This window comes from Callithrix jacchus, chromosome 4 (genome assembly GCF_049354715.1).
Source record: "Callithrix jacchus isolate 240 chromosome 4, calJac240_pri, whole genome shotgun sequence".
In the NCBI taxonomy this organism is placed as follows: Eukaryota; Metazoa; Chordata; class Mammalia; order Primates; family Cebidae; genus Callithrix; species Callithrix jacchus.
Window position 1 is genome coordinate 34,577,358 of NC_133505.1, and position 17,387 is coordinate 34,594,744.

The 17,387-nt window shown below is 44.1% G+C and overlaps 1 non-coding gene and 1 pseudogene across 2 annotated transcripts in view; one reads left to right on the forward strand and one right to left on the reverse strand.

Moving 5' to 3' along the window:
- Positions 1–17,387, reverse strand: part of LOC103792335 (large ribosomal subunit protein uL4) — a 521,713-nt gene that overhangs the window by 293,672 nt on the left and 210,654 nt on the right. The gene's annotated exons all lie outside the window — the stretch shown is intronic.
- On the forward strand, positions 12,680–16,272 carry LOC144582394 (HLA class I histocompatibility antigen, B alpha chain-like; annotated as a pseudogene). The gene is made up of 4 exons (XR_013534988.1): positions 12,680–12,688; positions 14,254–15,122; positions 15,738–16,010; positions 16,127–16,272. The product of XR_013534988.1 is annotated as an HLA class I histocompatibility antigen, B alpha chain-like (transcript).

Genomic DNA, 17,387 nt, shown 5'->3' on the forward strand with positions numbered 1-17,387 from the left:
ACCGAGCAGAGTTAATAGACAGCTACAGAACTCTCCACCCCAAATCAACGGAATATACATTCTTCTTAGCACCGCATCTCACTTATTCTAAAATTCACCACATAATTGGAAGTAAAATACTTCTCAGCAAATGCAAAATAATGGAAATCATAACAAACAGTCTCTCAGACCACAGTGCAATTAAATTAGAACTCAGGATTAAGAAACTTACTCAAAAATTCACAACTACATGGAAACCGAACAACCTCCTCCTGAAAGACTACTGGGTAAATAATGAAATGAAGTTAAAAAACAATGTTATTCGAAATCAATGAGAATGAAGACACAATATATCAGAACTTCTGGGACACATTCAAAGCAGTGTGTAGGGGGATATTTATAGCACTGAGTGCCCACAAGAGAATGGAAGAAAGATCTAAAATTTACACCCTAATATCACAATTAAAAGAACTAAAGGAGCAATAGCAAACAAATTCAAAAGCTAGTAGAAGACAAGAAATAACTAAGATCTGGGCAGAACTGAAGAAAATAGAAACATGAAAACCCCTTCAAAAAAAAACCCAAAGAATCCAGGAGCTGTTTTTTTGAAAAAATTAACAAAATAGATAGAACACCAGCCAGACTAATAAAGAAGAAAAGAGAAGAATCAAATAGATGCAATAAAAAAATGATAAGATATCACCACCCATCCCACAGAAATACAAACTTCCATCAGAGAATACTATAAACAAATCTATGCAAATTAACTACAATATCTAGAAAAATAAATAAAATCCTGGAAACATACAGCCTCCAAGACTAAACCAGGAAGAAGTAAAATTCCTAAATAGACCAATAACAAGCTCTGAAATTGAGGGAGAAATTAATAGGCTGCCAATAAAAAAAACTTCCTGGACCAGACAGATTTACAGCTGAATTCTACCAGAGGTACAAAGAGGAGCTGGTATCATTCCTTCTGAAACTATCCCACAAAAAGAGGGAATCCTCCCTAACTCATTTTATGCCACAAACATCATCCTTATACCAAAACCCGGCAGAGACTCAACTAAAGAAAGTTTCAGGCCAGTATCCATGATGAACATCAATGTGAAAATCCTCAATAAAATACTGGCAAACTGAATCTAACAGCATATCAAAAAGCTTATCCATTATGATCAAGTTGGCTTTATTCCTGGGATGCAAGCCTAGTTCAAAATATGCAAATCAATAAATGTAATCTACCTCATAAACAGAACCAAAGACAAAAAACACCTCATTATCTCAATGAATGCAGAGAAGACCTTCAACAGAATTCAACAGCCCTTCAGGCTAAAAATTCTAAACAAACTAGGTACTGATGAAACGTATCTCAAAATAAGAGCTATTTATGACACATCCACAGCCAATATCATACTGAATGGGCAAAGACTGGAAGTTTTACCTTTGAAAACTGGCACAAGACAAAAATGCCCTCTGTCACCATTCCTATTCAACATAGTATTGGAAGTTCTGGCCAGGGCAATCAGGCAAGAAAAAGAAATAAACTATATTCAGTAAGGAAAAGAGAAAGTCAAATTTTCTCTTTTCACAGACGACATGATTGTATATTTAGAAGAAAACTTCATCTCAGCCCCAAATCTCCTTAAGCTGATAAGCAACTTCAGCAAAATCTCAGGATACAAAATCAATGTGCAAAATCACAAGCATTCCTATACACCAGTAACAGACAAACAGAGAGCCAATTCATGAGTGAACTCCTGTTCACAATTGCCACAAAGAGAATTAAATACCTAGAAGTACAACTTACAAGGGATATGAAGGACCTGTTCAAGGAAAACTATATATCACTGCTCATGGAAATAAGAGAAGACACAAACAAATGGAAAAACATTCCATACTTATGGATAGGAAGAATCAATATTTTGAAAATGGCCATACTGCCCAAAGTAATTTATAGATTCAATGTTATTCCCATCAAGTTACCATTGACTTTCTTCACGGAATTGGAAAAAAAAAACAATACCTTAAATTTCATATGAAACCAAAAGAGCCCACATAGCCAAGACAATCTTAAGCAAAAACAAACAAAAAAACCCAAAGCTGGCATCCTGCTACCTGATTTTAAACCATGCTACAAGGCTACAACAATCAAAACAGCATGGTACTGGTACCAAAACAGAGATATAAACAAATGGAACAGAATAGAGGCCTCAGAAATAATACCATATATCTACAATCATCTGATTTTCAACAAACCTGACAAAAACAAGCAATGGGGAAAAGATTTTCTATTGAATAAATGGTGTCGGTAAAACTGGCTAGCCATATGCAGAAAGCTGAACCTGGACCCCTTACTTACACCTTATACAAAAATTAACTCAAGGTGGATTAAAGATTTAAAAGTGAGGCCTAAAACCATCAAAACCCTAGAAGAAAACCTATGCAATACCATTCAGGATATAGGCATGGGCAGAAACTTAATGACTAAAACACCAAAAGCAGTGGCAACAAAATCCAAAACTGACGAATGTGTTTCTAATTGTACTAAAGAGCTTCTGCACATCAAAAGAAACTATCATTAGAGTGAACAGGCAACGTACAGAAGGGAGAAAATTTTTGCAATTTACCCATCTGACAAAGGGCTAGTATCCAGAATTTACAAAGAATTCAAACAAATTTACAAGAAAAAAACAAAGAACCCTATCAAAAGGTGGGCAAGGATATGAAGAGACACTTCGCAAAAGAAGACATATACACAACCAACAAACATATGGGGAAAAAAGCTCATCACTGGTCATTAGAGAAATGCAAATAAAAACCACAATAAAATACCAGCTTTCACCAGTTAGAATGGTGATATTAAAAAATCAGTTCTGCCATTTTAGGCAGATCTTGCTTTAGGGCACTCGTGCCCAGCCTTCCACAGGCCTTGTGTCTGTTTTTCTTGGCACAGTGTCTCTTCTCACTTATTATTCTGAATCGGCAAGGCAGGAATTCCATCACCAGTTTGCAAATGAGGAAAGTGACTAATATGGGTTTATTCAGCACTCACTCACTGGGCAAGTGTCTATCAGAGCCAGTGTGGGCCAGATATGCCCAGGGCTCTATAGCTAGCTGGTGGAAGGGCCTGGAGGTCATATTCAGGTCCACCTGACTTGAAAACTCATACTGACCTTACTTAAGTATTGATTCCCACTTTGCAATGTATGCCACCAACATTATTGTCTTATCCTAAGAAGTTGCCACATCAGCCTTCGGCAATCCCCATGTGATCAGTCTACAGTCATCAACATTGAGGCAAGACCCTCTCCCAGCAAAAAGATGAGTTTAAGCTGAAGCTTCAGATGACTGTTAGCAGTACCTTTTAGCAGTAGTGTAATTTTAAATTAAGGTGTGTACTATCTATTTTATACATAATGTTATTATACACTTAATAGGCTACAGCAGAGTATAAATATAACTTTTATATGCCCTGCAAAACCACAAAAGCTTGTGTGACTTGTTTTGTTGGTATGTTATGAAACCAAATTTGCAATATCTCTGAGACATGTCAGTAATTTCCCTTTCCCTCTTCTTGCTGGCCCAGAATGACCTTGGTTCTTGTCCCTGTTTAGCTACATGCTGCAGGGTTTTGATTTCTCTGGTAGGTCTGGGAACTTTGTATCCTTTGTAACCTTGGCTTCTGGCATGTGGTACTACTATCAGCCTTAAGCTCTGTTGTATTAGTGAGTCTCCCTCCACACCTCCTGCACTAGAATGAAAGCTCTGTGCACACACCATTCATGTGAATCTTTCTTTGTAGAGATCTCGGCTTCCTGCAGAGTGTTCTGAAAGGTTGTTCTGTTGTGACTGGAAGGCATAGCCACAGGTCTCTGGGCAAAGGTGGCCTGGATAAGAGTGGATGGTGAGAGGGACCTGCACCACTAAGAAGTGTCAGAGTGTTGTCCTCTGCAGGCTGGGGGTGATGGGAGTAAAGGTGCATATTAATCTCCCTGGGACAATTCTTCCTTGAAGAAACAGAGAACAAGTGGTGGCAGTGACATGGCAGCATGTCAACCTGAGAGGAGCAGCCAAGAGGACTCGAACTGCTGGCAATGTGGGGAAGGTTAATGGAAGGTGGTGTCCTGGGTGAGAACAGACAGCCAGGAAGAGCCCTGCTTGATATGAATGATACCAAAGCAAGAATTGAAGAGAAGGAAGTTGAGGGTGTTTGACCCAATACAAAGTCATGACCCCATTCTCAATGCCTAAACCTCAACCAAGATTCAGACTCAGATCTCAGTGACAGAGGAGGAGTCCATATCCCTAGGAGAAAGGACCCTGGAACACCATGGGAGTACATGCTGGGACAATTCCCTCAGACCTTCTGCAAAGGAACGTAGTTATTTACTCAGGACTCTGTACACTAGAGAAGTGAAAGAGGCAGAACTGGGGAGATTACTGACACTGGGTGTGAGCTCACATTGATGCCCAGATGCCCGCAGCACTATCTTGTCTCCCATCACAGTAGTGGGACTTACAGAGACCAGGGAGTAAACCTGAACACAGTATGGTCCACAGTGGGACCACTGGATCCATAGACCCAGCCCTCATTATCTCCCAATTTCCTGAGTGCATAACTGACATGGATGGACTGGTAAGTGGAGTCACCCACACACTGGGTCCCTAATCTGTGGAGTAAAAGCGTACATTGTGCCAAAGGACAAAGGGAAACCTCTGACATTACCCCCATCCTGGCCAAATCAAAAATCATAGTGTGTCCCAGGGTGGGTCTTGTGGAAGATACTGAAGGTACGGTGGGGGTCACATCATCATTACAGCGCTGAAGGATGTGGGGTGATGGTGGGACTCTGTGTCTCTATGTAATCCAGCAACTTGTCCCTGAGGAAGCCTGATGAGTGCTAAAGAATGAATGAGATTACTCCAGCTATGGCTAAGTAGGAGTTATAACTGCAGCTTTTGTGCTATCTAGATATCACTGGTAGAGCAGATTAATAAAGCCTTGGGCGGCCGGGCGCGGTGGCTCACGCCTGTAATCCCAGCACTTTGGGAGGCCGAGACGGGTAGATCACAAGGTCAAGAGATTGAGACCATCCAGGTCAACATGGTGAAACCCCGTCTCTACTAAAAATACAAAAAATTAGCTGGGCATGGTGGCGCGTGCCTGTAATCCCAGCTACTCGGGAGGCTGAGGCAGGAGAATTGCCTGAGCCCAGGAGGCAGAGGTTGCGGTGAGCCGAGATTGCGCCATTGCACTCCAGCCTGGGTAACAAGAGCTAAACTTCATCTCAATAAATAAATAAATAAATAAATAAAGCCTTGGGCACACAGCGTGCAGCTGTGGATGTGGTTAGTGCATTCCTTTTCATTTCAATTAGAAAGTGGATATGAAGTAAATCACATTCAGGTGGGATCCACAACACATTTATTTATAGTTTGCCTCAGGGCTGTTGTAACTCTCCTGCCCTATATAGTAGTCATAAGACTGTACTAGACATACTGATGTCCTATAGGATATTAAATCTGCTCATTTCATTGACAACTTCATGTTGACTGGAAGATGAGCAGCAGGTAGAGGGTGGGCTGTAGTCCTTGGCAAGATGCATGCACTCTAGAAGGTGGAGATAAACCTTACAGAGCTTCAGGAGGGGCCACTGAAGCGAAGATATATGGGTCCATTGTTTAGCAGAATACAGGGGTGTCCCCTTCAAGGTAAAAGACTAACTGTTGCATTTTGCATTCTTACTGCAAGGGAGGAAGCACACTGCCTGTTTAATCTCTTGGAGTTCTGACAACACCACATTCCACATCTAGACATGTTGCTTTGGCCCACACTTTAGGTGACATGAGAGGACGCCAGCTTCAAGTGTGTTTTACACAGAAAAGGCCCCTGAAGCAGATCCAGGCCTTGGTGCAAGTAGCCACTATCCCTCAGTCCCCCTGGTCTGGTGATGCCAGTGGTGGGGAAAAATACTGGAGTGAGTCTGACTAAAAATACCCACTGTAATTCTGCAGCTAAGACAGTGGCTTTTAACTCAATTCCTTCAACTCAGTGTTTTCAGGACACATCATGAATATCAAATATTACACATTTATTGTAAACATTTAAGTTGGCACAATCACTTTGGAAATCATATTATCATTATCTACTAAAGTTAAAGTCCGTACAACACATCATCCAACCACCCCACTCCTAGTCAACACTCTGGGGACTTTCTTGCCGATGTGCCCAGGAGACATGCACACTAATGTTTATTGTAAAAACTGGAATCAGCCACATATACATCAATAGGAAACTAGTGAAACTGTGGTGTAACCATAACATGTAAATCTTCAGCAGTAAAAATGAATAAATGACAGCCTCTAACACCACAGATAACTCCTACACATAATGGGCATCATTTGGTGGCATGTGCCTGTAATCCCAGCTACTCAGGAGGCTGAGGCAGGAGAATTGCCTGAACCCAGGAGGCAGAGGTTGCAGTGAGCCTAGATTGCGCCATTGCACTCCAGCCTGGGTAACAAGAGTGAAACTCCGTCTCAAAAAAAAAAAAAAAAAGAAAGAAAGAAAGAAAAATAAATGCAGTAGAAATTTGCTGTACAGGAAGCTTAAAAACCAGAAAAAAAAAACTAATATTTGGTTTAGGAATATATATTCTTATTGCACAAGTCTTTAAAGAAATACAAAGGAATAATAATCACAAGACTCAGGATGGAGGTGCATTCTGGGGGATGTGATTTGGCAGCAGCCCATGATGGCTTTCCAGGTTCTGTGTCTTACACCAGTGCGAGGCACCTAGGTAGTTACTTGCTTATAACTCTTTAAATAGAGTTTTTCAAACTAAAATATACATATTTTTCAGAAAAAGTGAAAGAGAAAAAATACCAAAGTTTGTTGCAAGGATCCTTAACAAGAACTACTTACATTTGAGAAAATGCACAGACAATTGTCAAAAGCCATGTGACAGAGAGCACGTGGATGCCATGAAAATGGTCTTGGCTAGAAATAGGTCATTTGATCTTTGGCTCACTGGCATCTCTCTAGATTTTCAGGCATACAGTGTTCAATCTGGTGTGCAAAGCAATTCCACCTGGCAAAGTATTTGATGTGCTGCTTTTGCCACATATACAAATCAATTAAACTTTTACAGATTTGGAAATGCACATCATTAATCAAAATAAATGAAACAAGAAAAAAAGTAGAAAGGAATAACCAGTGTTGGAATAGCAAACATGAATGGTAAACAAAATAGGACTGCTAAATAAAAAGTCTTTAGAAGCACATAATATCACTATTATTTAGAATCATAGTGGTGTCCACATCAGGTGTGTTGTAACTCTCCTGTCCTTCAATAACAGAACAAAAGATGTTAAATTTATTATAGAAAGTTCACCAAATAGCAGTTTTTGAAAAAAAAATAATGCTTCTCAGTTGGAGCTAAACATTTTGGGCTACTGCATCAAACCAAAGTTACTGACATCATGCTAAGTGAGATATCTTGACTGAGGTATGAGATTGATATTTTTGTAAATGAAAAGCAATCTGATTAGGCAATTTTTTGTAAGAGAAAGCAAGTTTATTAAAGAAGTAATGAAATAAAACCATGGTTACTCCATAGAGCATTCTCCTGCTTTCAAGTGTAGACACATATTTTTTAAAGATGATATTTCAATAAGAAAATTGGTACTTCAGGCATACTTCAACAAAATCTGAGACATCTTAGACAAAACAAACACTTATTTTCAAGGCACTATTGTTATGTGACTGAACTCTTGGAACTTTCTGACCACATTACTCTATGTTCTCAACTGTGTTAACTCATTGAAGAGAACGTTGTTATTATAGGTATTTGCAAGAAAAACTCAGAGATACTGTTGTATCTCTTTTCTCTGTCTCAGAATGCTTTCCCCTTGGGACCCAAGGCTCTGTGATGTCTGAAACACTTAAATATTAATTTAAAAATTGAAGCTTATCACAGAATTAGAATAAATTATTTTAAATTTATATGGATCCAAAAAAGAGCTTGTATAGACCGGACAATCCTAAGCAAAAAGAACAAAGCTGGAGACATCAGGCTACTCGACTTCAAACTATACTACAAGGCTACAATACCCAAAACAGCATGATACTGGTACAAAAACAGGCACATAGACCCCTGGAACAGAACAGAGAACTCAGAAATCAAACCACACACCAACAATCATTTGATCTTGGAAAAAACTGACAAAAACAAGCATTGGGCAAAGGATTCCCCACTTAATAGATGATGTTGGGAAAACTTGCTAGCCACATCCAGAACATTGAAGCTAGACATTTTTCCATACACCTTACACAAAAATTAACTCAAGATGGATTAGAGACTTAAATGTAATAGCCATAACTATAAAAACCCTGGAAAAAATCTAGGCAATACCATTCAGGACATAGGCATTGGCAAATATTTTATGACGAAATTGTCAAAAGTAGCCTCAAGAAAAAGCAAAATTGACAAATTGGATCTAATTAAGCTATAGAGCTTCTACACATCAAAGAAACTGTCATCAGGTAGACAGACAACCTACAGAATAGGAGAAGAATTTTGAAATCTATCCCTCTGACAAATGTCTAATATCCAGAATCTGCAAGGAACTTAAGGAAATTTATAAGAAAAGGAAAATATTAAAATGTGGGCAAAGGACATGAACAGACACTTCTCAAAAGAAGACATACATACAACCAAAAAACATGAAAAAAAAGTCAACATTACTGATAATTAGAGAAATGAAAATCAAAACCACAATGAGACACACCATCTTCTCATGCAAGTCAGAATTGTGGAAGACAGTGTGACAGTTCCTCAAAGATATAGAACAAGAAGTACCACTTGACCTGGCAATCCCATTACTGGTTATATACCCAAAGAAATACAAATCATTCTATTATGAAGATACATGCATGTGTATGCTCATTGCAGCACTATTTACAATAGCAAAGACATGGAATCAACCCAAATCCCCATCAATGATGGACTAGTTAAAGAAAATAAGGTTGATATACATCATGGAATATTGCACAGCAATAAAAAGAAATCAGATTAAGTTTTTTGCAAAAATATGGATGAAGCTGAAAACCATTATCCTCAGCAAAGTAACACAGAAACAGAAAACCAAACACCACATGTTCTTACTTATAATTGGGAGCTGAGCAATGAGAACACATGTATACATGGAGAGAAACAACACACACTAGGGCATGTTGGGGGAGGGTGGTGGTTCAGGGAGCATTAGGAAAAATAAAAAAATGCATGCCGGGGTTAATACCTAGGTGCAGCAAACCACAATGTCACATCTTTACCTGTGTAACAAACCTACACATTGTACACATGTACCCTGGAACTTAAAATAATAAAATGAAATTAAAAGATAAAGCATTAAAGAAAAATAATTGGATAAAAGTAGTCTTTGATTTACAAAGTCCTGAAACAATACTTTTAATTTTGCTTTCAACATATATGCAAATTGTTTAATACTGCTCCTTTCCAGAGGTGCAGCTTAATTCCCTCTCTTTAGTGTGGCTTGGACTTAACGATACACTTTTGATAGGCCTGGCTCTGTGTTCCCGCCTGAATCTCATCTTGAATTATCATGTGAAGTATAATCCTTATATTGGGGGAGGGACCTCATGGGAGGTGATTGGATCATGGAGACAGTTCCCCCATTGCTGTTCTAGTGATAGTGAGTGAATTCTCATGAGATCTGATGGTTGTATAAGGGGCTTTTCCCCACTTCGCTCTGCATTTCCCTTTTCTGCCACCATGTGAAGGATGTGTTTGCTTCCATTTCTGCCATGATCGTTAAGTTTCCCAGGGCAGCCTCCTCAGCCATGCAGAACTGTGAGTCAATTAAACCTGTTTCCTTTATAAATTACCCTGTCTCAGGTAGTTCTTTGTAGCAGTGGAAGAACCAAATAATACAACTTCTAACTGCTAGAGTAATGCTGACATAACAGTTTGTGACTCTGTGTGGTGTTCGCGCCAAGGGCTCGAGACAGCTAGTTGACTCGCCCCAGTTTGGCTGCTGGACCTGTCTGCATTTCCCCACTCGAGGGCTGTCGAGTGAGACAAAGGGCCGTGAGCTGACTCACTAAAAGCAACAACAGAATGCAAAGCAAAGGCCTGCAGTTAATGAGGACATTGTGCTGTCTGCTTCCATGTCCCCTTTCAGTCTCTGTGTAAGCAATAAACTTGCTGCAATTGACATGCCTAAGAGGAGCAGAGACCTCTGCCCATATTTTCCCTGGAGCCAAGCCTTTGTTTTAGCTCCTGGTGAAAAACAGGTTTAACCAGCCACCTTAAGGGCGCCATTGTATCTTTGAAATGTAAAATCTTTGAAATGTAAAGTACTATCACTAGCCCCCTTAAACTGCTTTCTGAGTGGATATCACAAGCCCCTGATAACTATTTTTTATGAAGTTTCTATTTCTTTTCTGTCTAGCCCTTTCTTTCTTTCTGCTGAGATAAGGTAAATGTAAACAAGAAAAAAGGTATAAAAGCTGTAACCCACAAAAATAAATTTGCTGCGTTTTGACCATAATTTTCACGCAGACGCTACTTTTCTATATTCTTTCTCTTCCGCGCACTCTCTCTCTCAGGTTGAACGAGACATCTACGTTGGCGGTCTCGGGGACTCCCGCAGGTCGCTAGTCCCCCGGCAGACGTGCCGGACCCCGACAACTCTGGGTGTAGAACCTAAAACTCACTGCATCTTCCACCTTCTTTCTCTCTGTCTCTGGGATCATGCGCTCTGGGGGAAGCCAGCTGCTGTGCCACAAGCAGCCCTGCAGGATGCTCCATGTGGCAAAGAACTGAGACCTTCTGGGGCCAGCCACCAAGGAACTTGGTTTTTCCAACAGCCATGTGACTGAGCCATGTTTCATGTGAATCCCCAGCCCCAGTGAAGCACTCAGATGATGCAGGCCTTGGCTGACAACTGGACTGGAGCCTTGTGAGAGGACCTGAGCCAGAATCACTCAGGGAAACCTCTCCTGAATTCCTGACCATTGGAAACTGTGGGAGATGATGAATATTTGTTGTTTGGAGCTGCTAAATTTTATATAATTTTTTATGCAATAGTAAATAACTAACACTTTTTCATCAGAGAGGATGTATTATTACATGTTAATTTGCATTTGCTTTACATTTATCACCGTCATTATTATTTATGAGACAGGATCTCACTCTGCCACCCAGGCTGGAGTGCAGTGGCATGACAACATGCACTGCAGTGTCGACCTCCTAGGCTCAAGGAATCCTCTGACCTCAGCCTCCTGAGTAGCTGTGATGACAGGCATGAACTACCACGCCTGGCTAATTTTCTAAGTTTTTGTTGAGATGGAGGTTTCACCACGTTGCCCAGGCTGATCTCGAACTTCTGGAGTCAACAAATCTGCCTTCCTTTGCCTTCCACAGTGCTAGGATTGCAGGTGTGAGCCACCACACTTGGCCTAAATTAATTACAAGATATTAAACATGTAACTTAGTTTTAAAATGTAAGGAAAATTTCCATGGCTGAAGAAGATGTATTTTGTTACCATTCACAACGATCACTTTACTTGAACTTCAATTTCCAACTTTGTCCCAATTAAACACAAAAGGAAGATCCAACCTTTGCTAGGCTGATTCTATGATGGCCCCCAACAACCACCTCCTGGTCACTCACCTACCCCCAGTTGTTCAACCAACTCTAATGTAGGCGATGCTGTGAAGGGATTCAGCAGATATCATTAAGGGCCTCAATTAGCTGACTTTAGGCTGGGTTTATCCTGCTCGGACTGTCCTAATCAGGTGAGCCCTTGAAAGAACTGGGTTCTTCCTGAGCATAGAGATTCGATGTGTGAGAGGGATTCCACATGAGGGGTTTTCTCCACCGCCTTTGAAAGTGAAGGGGCTGTGTAGGAAAGAACGCTGGTGGGCACCGGGAATTGAGCACAGATCTCCCTGATCTCTACATTGACAGCCAGCAAGGAACAGGGACCTCAGTCTTACAACTGCCAGAAACTGCATTTTGCCACCTCTGCATAAGCCTGAATGGATTCTAAAAACCCAGCTTTGGGAAGCCCAGAACAGAGATTCAATCCACACCATGCCCAGATTTCTGACTAAGGGACTGTAAACACATCAATGGGTGTTGTTAGGCCAGGCAAAGTAGCGCACACCTTTAATTCTAATATTTGAGGAGCTTACACAGGGGGATCACTTGCAGCCAGGAATTTCAGACCAGGCAGGATAATATAGTAGGATACTCGTCTCTACATTTCTTTCTGAATTAGCTGGGTGTGGTGGCACTTGCCTGTAGTCCTACCTACTCTGAAGACTAAGGCAGGAAGATCCCTTGAGCCCAGGAGTTTAAGGCTGCAGTGAGCTATGATCATGTGACTTCACTTCACCCTGATTGAAAGAGGGAGAGTCTGTCTCTAAAAATAAATAAATGAATACAATAAATGGGTGCTGTTTAAAGCCAATGTTGAGGTAATGTGTTATATAGTCATAAAATTCATGTACAGGCTCAACAGATTCATGGAATGAATTGATGAATTGATATGCACACTATTTAAATTAAATAAAATCTTTCTTAACTTTTTATTGTTTTATATTTTATGATTTTCTGTGATGCAATTTAACACACTCATATTCAGTCAACAAAAATTAATTTTGTCCCTACGATGAACCAGGTATGCCCTCATATGCTCATGTACTTGACATTCTAGAAGCTTCACAAGACCGAGGTGGAGCCACTGGAGTGTTTTAGGTGGAGAAACGACATACTCTGACTCACAGTAGCAGGATCACTGTGGAGAGAACAGTCACATAGCAGGTAATGGGATAATTACCTGCTATGTCACAATTCAGGAGTGTCAGGGTGGTGTCAGAGAGGAGGGCCTTAGGGATGAGAGGGATGGAGGGAAGGGCTGAAGAAACAGGAGGTAAGGAAAAGGAGCAGGTGGAAAGAATTCAAAAACGGCAGAATTCATAGGTTTAAACACATTGTTTTACAGATTTTTTAAATACAATTACAGATCCTAGCAGGCTGTTCTTTGCAGTTGGCCTTTAATACCATATGTAAGTCTGCCTAAAAACTAATTGTTTCTTATGTTAATCAGGTTTAAAAAATACTAAATGTTTCTATATAATATGCACACTACTCAGATGTGGACTCTTCCTAAAAACAGGCAGTGCATGAGCACTGGTGAGGGGCATTGTGACTGCACTGAACACTTGTGACTGTGAGGTGAATGAAGTCTGTACTGGCTCCTGGTTGTAACATACGTAACACAGTGAGCTACTCTGTACTGAGATGTCCTGGACCCACACAGAAACTCAGGGCTGTGGAATGAAGGCAATTTTAGAATACCACAAGCTGGAGTCACAGATACATTGTCTGGGAAAGTGAAACCTAGGAGATTTCTGAGTCTTGTTGTAATGCTTATACACATTTACATATCAAAGGGCCAAAGTCATAATTTTTTTATCGATTAGGTTCCTAATCATTTCGGCGTTAGCAAGATTCTGCTGCCCACTGTAGTTAATAAACAAAAAGCAAACTGGTCTCTGTGCTATTTCATGCTCTCAGGTAAAATCTTTCTACATTTGAAGGAAAAAAAAAAACCAAAAAACCCGTGTCTCTACACCATTCCCAGGGCGAGCTCAGTCTCTGGCACCGAGCTCCCTGGGGTGAGTTTTCTTCTAGAAGAGTCCATGGGGACAGGTAAGGAGTGGGAGGCAGGGAGTCCAGTTCAGGCACAGGGATTCCGGGATGAAAAATGAAGGGAGAGGGACGGGGCCCATGCTGAGGCTTTCTCTCTGGTTTCTCAGCAGCTCCTGGGCCAAGGCTCCTGTCTCAGAGACACTGAGACAGAGCGCTTGACACAGGAGGAGCGGGGGCACGGCTAAGTCCCAGGGCCCCAGACCTGGCTCTCAGAGTCTCAGGCCCCAAAAGAGGTGTATTGACTGGGGAGGAGCAGCGTTGGAGATTCCCCATTTCCGCAGTTTCTCTTCCTCTCCTCACTTGTGTCTGGACCTTCCTCCTGGATACTCACGACTTGAACCCAGTTTCCACTCCCATTGGGTGCCGGGTTCCTGGAGAAGCCAATCAGCTCACCGCGGTCCCGGTTCTAAAGTCCCGAGTCTCCCATAGCGCCCCGAACCACCCATGACGCCCCGAACCCTCCTCCTGCTTCTCTCGGGGGCCCTGCTCCTAACCGAGACCTGGGCGAGTGAATGCGGGGTCAAGAGATAGACGGCCTCTGCCAGGAGAGGGGCCGGGCGCTCGCCAGGCGAGAGGACAGGACCCGGGGAGCCGAGTCGGGAAGAGGGCCGGGCGGGTCTCAGCCCCTCCTCGCCCCCAGGCTCCCACTCCTTGAGGTATTTCGACACTTCCGTGTCCCGGCCCGGCCGTGGGGAGCCCCGCTTCATCTCCCATCTCCGAGGGCTACGTGGACGACACGCAGTTCGTACGGTTCGATAGTGACGCCGCGAGTCCGAGAGAGGAGCCGCGGGCGCCATGGGTTGGGCAGGAGGGGCCGGAGTATTGGGACCTGCAGACACAGATCTCCAAGGCCCCCGCACAGACTCAGCGATCGAACCCGCGGACCCTGCGCGGCTACTACAACCAAGCGAGGCAGGTGAGTGACCCCTCCCCATCCCCGACGGAGGGCCCAGGTTGCCCTGAGTCTCCAGGTCCAAGATCCACCCCAAGGCTGCGCACCCGCCCAAACCGGCAATCCAGGAGAGCCCCAGGCGCCTTTACCCGGTTTCATTTTCAGTTTAGGCCAAAACCCCCCGGGTTGGGCTGGGGTGGGGTTCGGTGGGAGGGGCCGACGGCGGGGGCGGGGCCAGGGTCTCACACCTACCAGAGGATGTATGGCTGCGACCTGGGGCCTGCGGGACGCCTCCTCCGTGGGTATAACCAGTACGCCTTTGATGGCAAGGACTACATCGCCCTGAACGAGGACCTGCGCTCCGGGACCGCCGCGGACGTGGCGGCTCAGATCACCCAGCGCAAGTGGGAGGTGGCTAATGAGGCTGAGAGGATGAGAGCCTACCTGGAGGGCAGGTGCCTGGAGTCGCTCCTCAGATACCTGGAGAACGGGAAGGAGACGCTGCAGCGCGCGGGCGCCAGGGGCCACAGGGGCTATGGGGCACCTCCCTCATCTCCTGTAGACCTCCCAGGCTGGCCTCACACAACGAGGGGAGGAAATGGGAGCAACACTAGAATATCGCCGTCCCTCCGGTCCTGAGGGAGAGGAATCCTCCTGGGTTTCCAGATCCTGTACCAGAGAGTGACTCTGAGGGCCTGCCCTGCTCTCTGATGCAATTAAGGGATAAAGTCTCTGAGGGAAAGGAGGGGAAGATAATCCCTGAAATACTGATCAGGGTTACTTTTGACCCCCCACAGCAGCCTTGGACACTGTGACTTTATATCTCAGGCCTTGTCCTCTGCCTCACATTCAATGTGTTTGGGGGTCTGACTCCAGCTCCTCTGAGTCCCTTGGCCTCCACTCAGGTCAGGACTAGAAGTCCCTGCTCCCCCACTTAGAGACTAGAACTTTCCAAGAAATAGGAGATTACTCCAAGTGCCTGTATCCAGGCTGGTGTCTGGGTTCTGTGCTCCCTTCCCCACCCCAGGTGTTCTGTCCATTGTCAGGGTGGTCAAGTGGATGCTCCTGGGGTGCCCCATGAGAGATGCAAAGTGCCTGAATTTTCTGACTACTCCCTTCAGAGCCCCCAAGACACACATGACCCACCACCCTGTCTCTGACCATGAGGCCACACTGAGGTGCTGGGTCCTGGGCTTCTATCCTGTGGAGATCACATTGACCTGGCAGAGGGATGGGGACGACCAGACCCAGGACATGCAGCTTGTGGAAGCCAGGCCTGCAGGGGACGGAACCTTCCAGAAGTGGGCGGGTGTGGTGGTGCCTTCCAGGGAAGAGCAGAGATACACATGCCATGTGTAGCACAAGGGGCTGCCCAAGCTCACCACCCTGAGATGGGGTAAGGAGGAGGTGTCATGTCTCCTAGGGAAAGCAGGAGCCCGTCTGGAGACCTTTAGCAGGGTTTGGGCTGGGGCGTGGGGGTCAGGGACCCTCACCTTTACCTCTTTTTCCCAGAGCCGTCTTCCCAGCCCACCATTCCCATCATGGGCATCATTGCTGCCCTGGCTGTCCTTGGAGCTGTAGTCATTGGAGCTGTGGTCACTGCTGTGATGTGGAGGAAGAAGAGCTCAGGTGAGGAAGGGGTTAGGGGTGGGGTCTGAGTTTTCTTGTCCTACTGAGGGTTCCAAGCCCCAGGTAGAAGTGTGCCCTTCCTGGTTACTGGGAAGCAACATCCACACTCATGGGCCGACCCAGCGTGGGCCCAGTGTGCCAGCACTTACTCTTGTAAAACACCTGTGACAATGAAGGACAAATGCATCACCTTGATGACTGTGGCAATGGGGACCTAATCCCAGCAGTCACAGGTCACAGAGGTAGGTCCCTTCTGAGGACAGACCTCAGGAGGGCAGTAGGTCTAGGACCCACATCTACTTTCTTCATGTTTCCTGAACCTGCCCTGGGTCTGTAGTCACATTTCTGGAAACTTCTCTACGGTCCAAGAGTAGGAGGTTCCTCTAGGATCTCATGGCCCTGCCTTCTTTCTGGCCTCTCATAGGACATTTTCTTTCCACAGATAGCAAAGGTGGGAGCTACCATCCAGCTGCAAGTGTGAAGGAAGCTGATCTCTGAGATTGCACAAGATATTTTCTTCCCACAGATAGTAAAAGAGGGAGCTACTCTCAGGCTGCAGGTAAGTGTGAAGGAGGCTGACCCCTGAGACTGTTGGGATATTGTGGTTGGAAGCCCATGGAGGAGCTCACCCAGTCCACGATTCCTCCTCTAGGACATCTCCTGTGGGCTCTAACAAGGTCCTGTTTTTGTTGTACCCCAGGCAGCGACAGTCCCCAGGGCTCTGATGTGTCTCTCATAGCTTGTAAAGGTGAGACCCTGGGGGAGGAGGCTGATGTGTGTAGGTTGTTGCGGGGCGGGGGGGACAGTGGGCACAGCTGTGTTATGGGGTTTCTTTGACTTGGATGTATTGAGCTGGTGATGGGTTGTTTAAAGTGTGACTGATGTAAATTTGTTAATGAATTTTTTTTTATAGTGTGAGACAGCTGCCTTGTGTGGGACTGAGAGTCAAGATTTATCCACACCTTCCATTTGTAACTTCAAGAACCCTGACTTCTCTTACTGCAAAGACATCTGAATGTGTCTGTGTCCCTATAGGCGTAATGTGAGGAGATGGGGAGACCAGCCCAGCCCCGTGTCCACCATGACCCCTTCCGCATGCTGACCTGCATTCCTTCCCTGATCACGTTTCCTGTTCCATAGATGT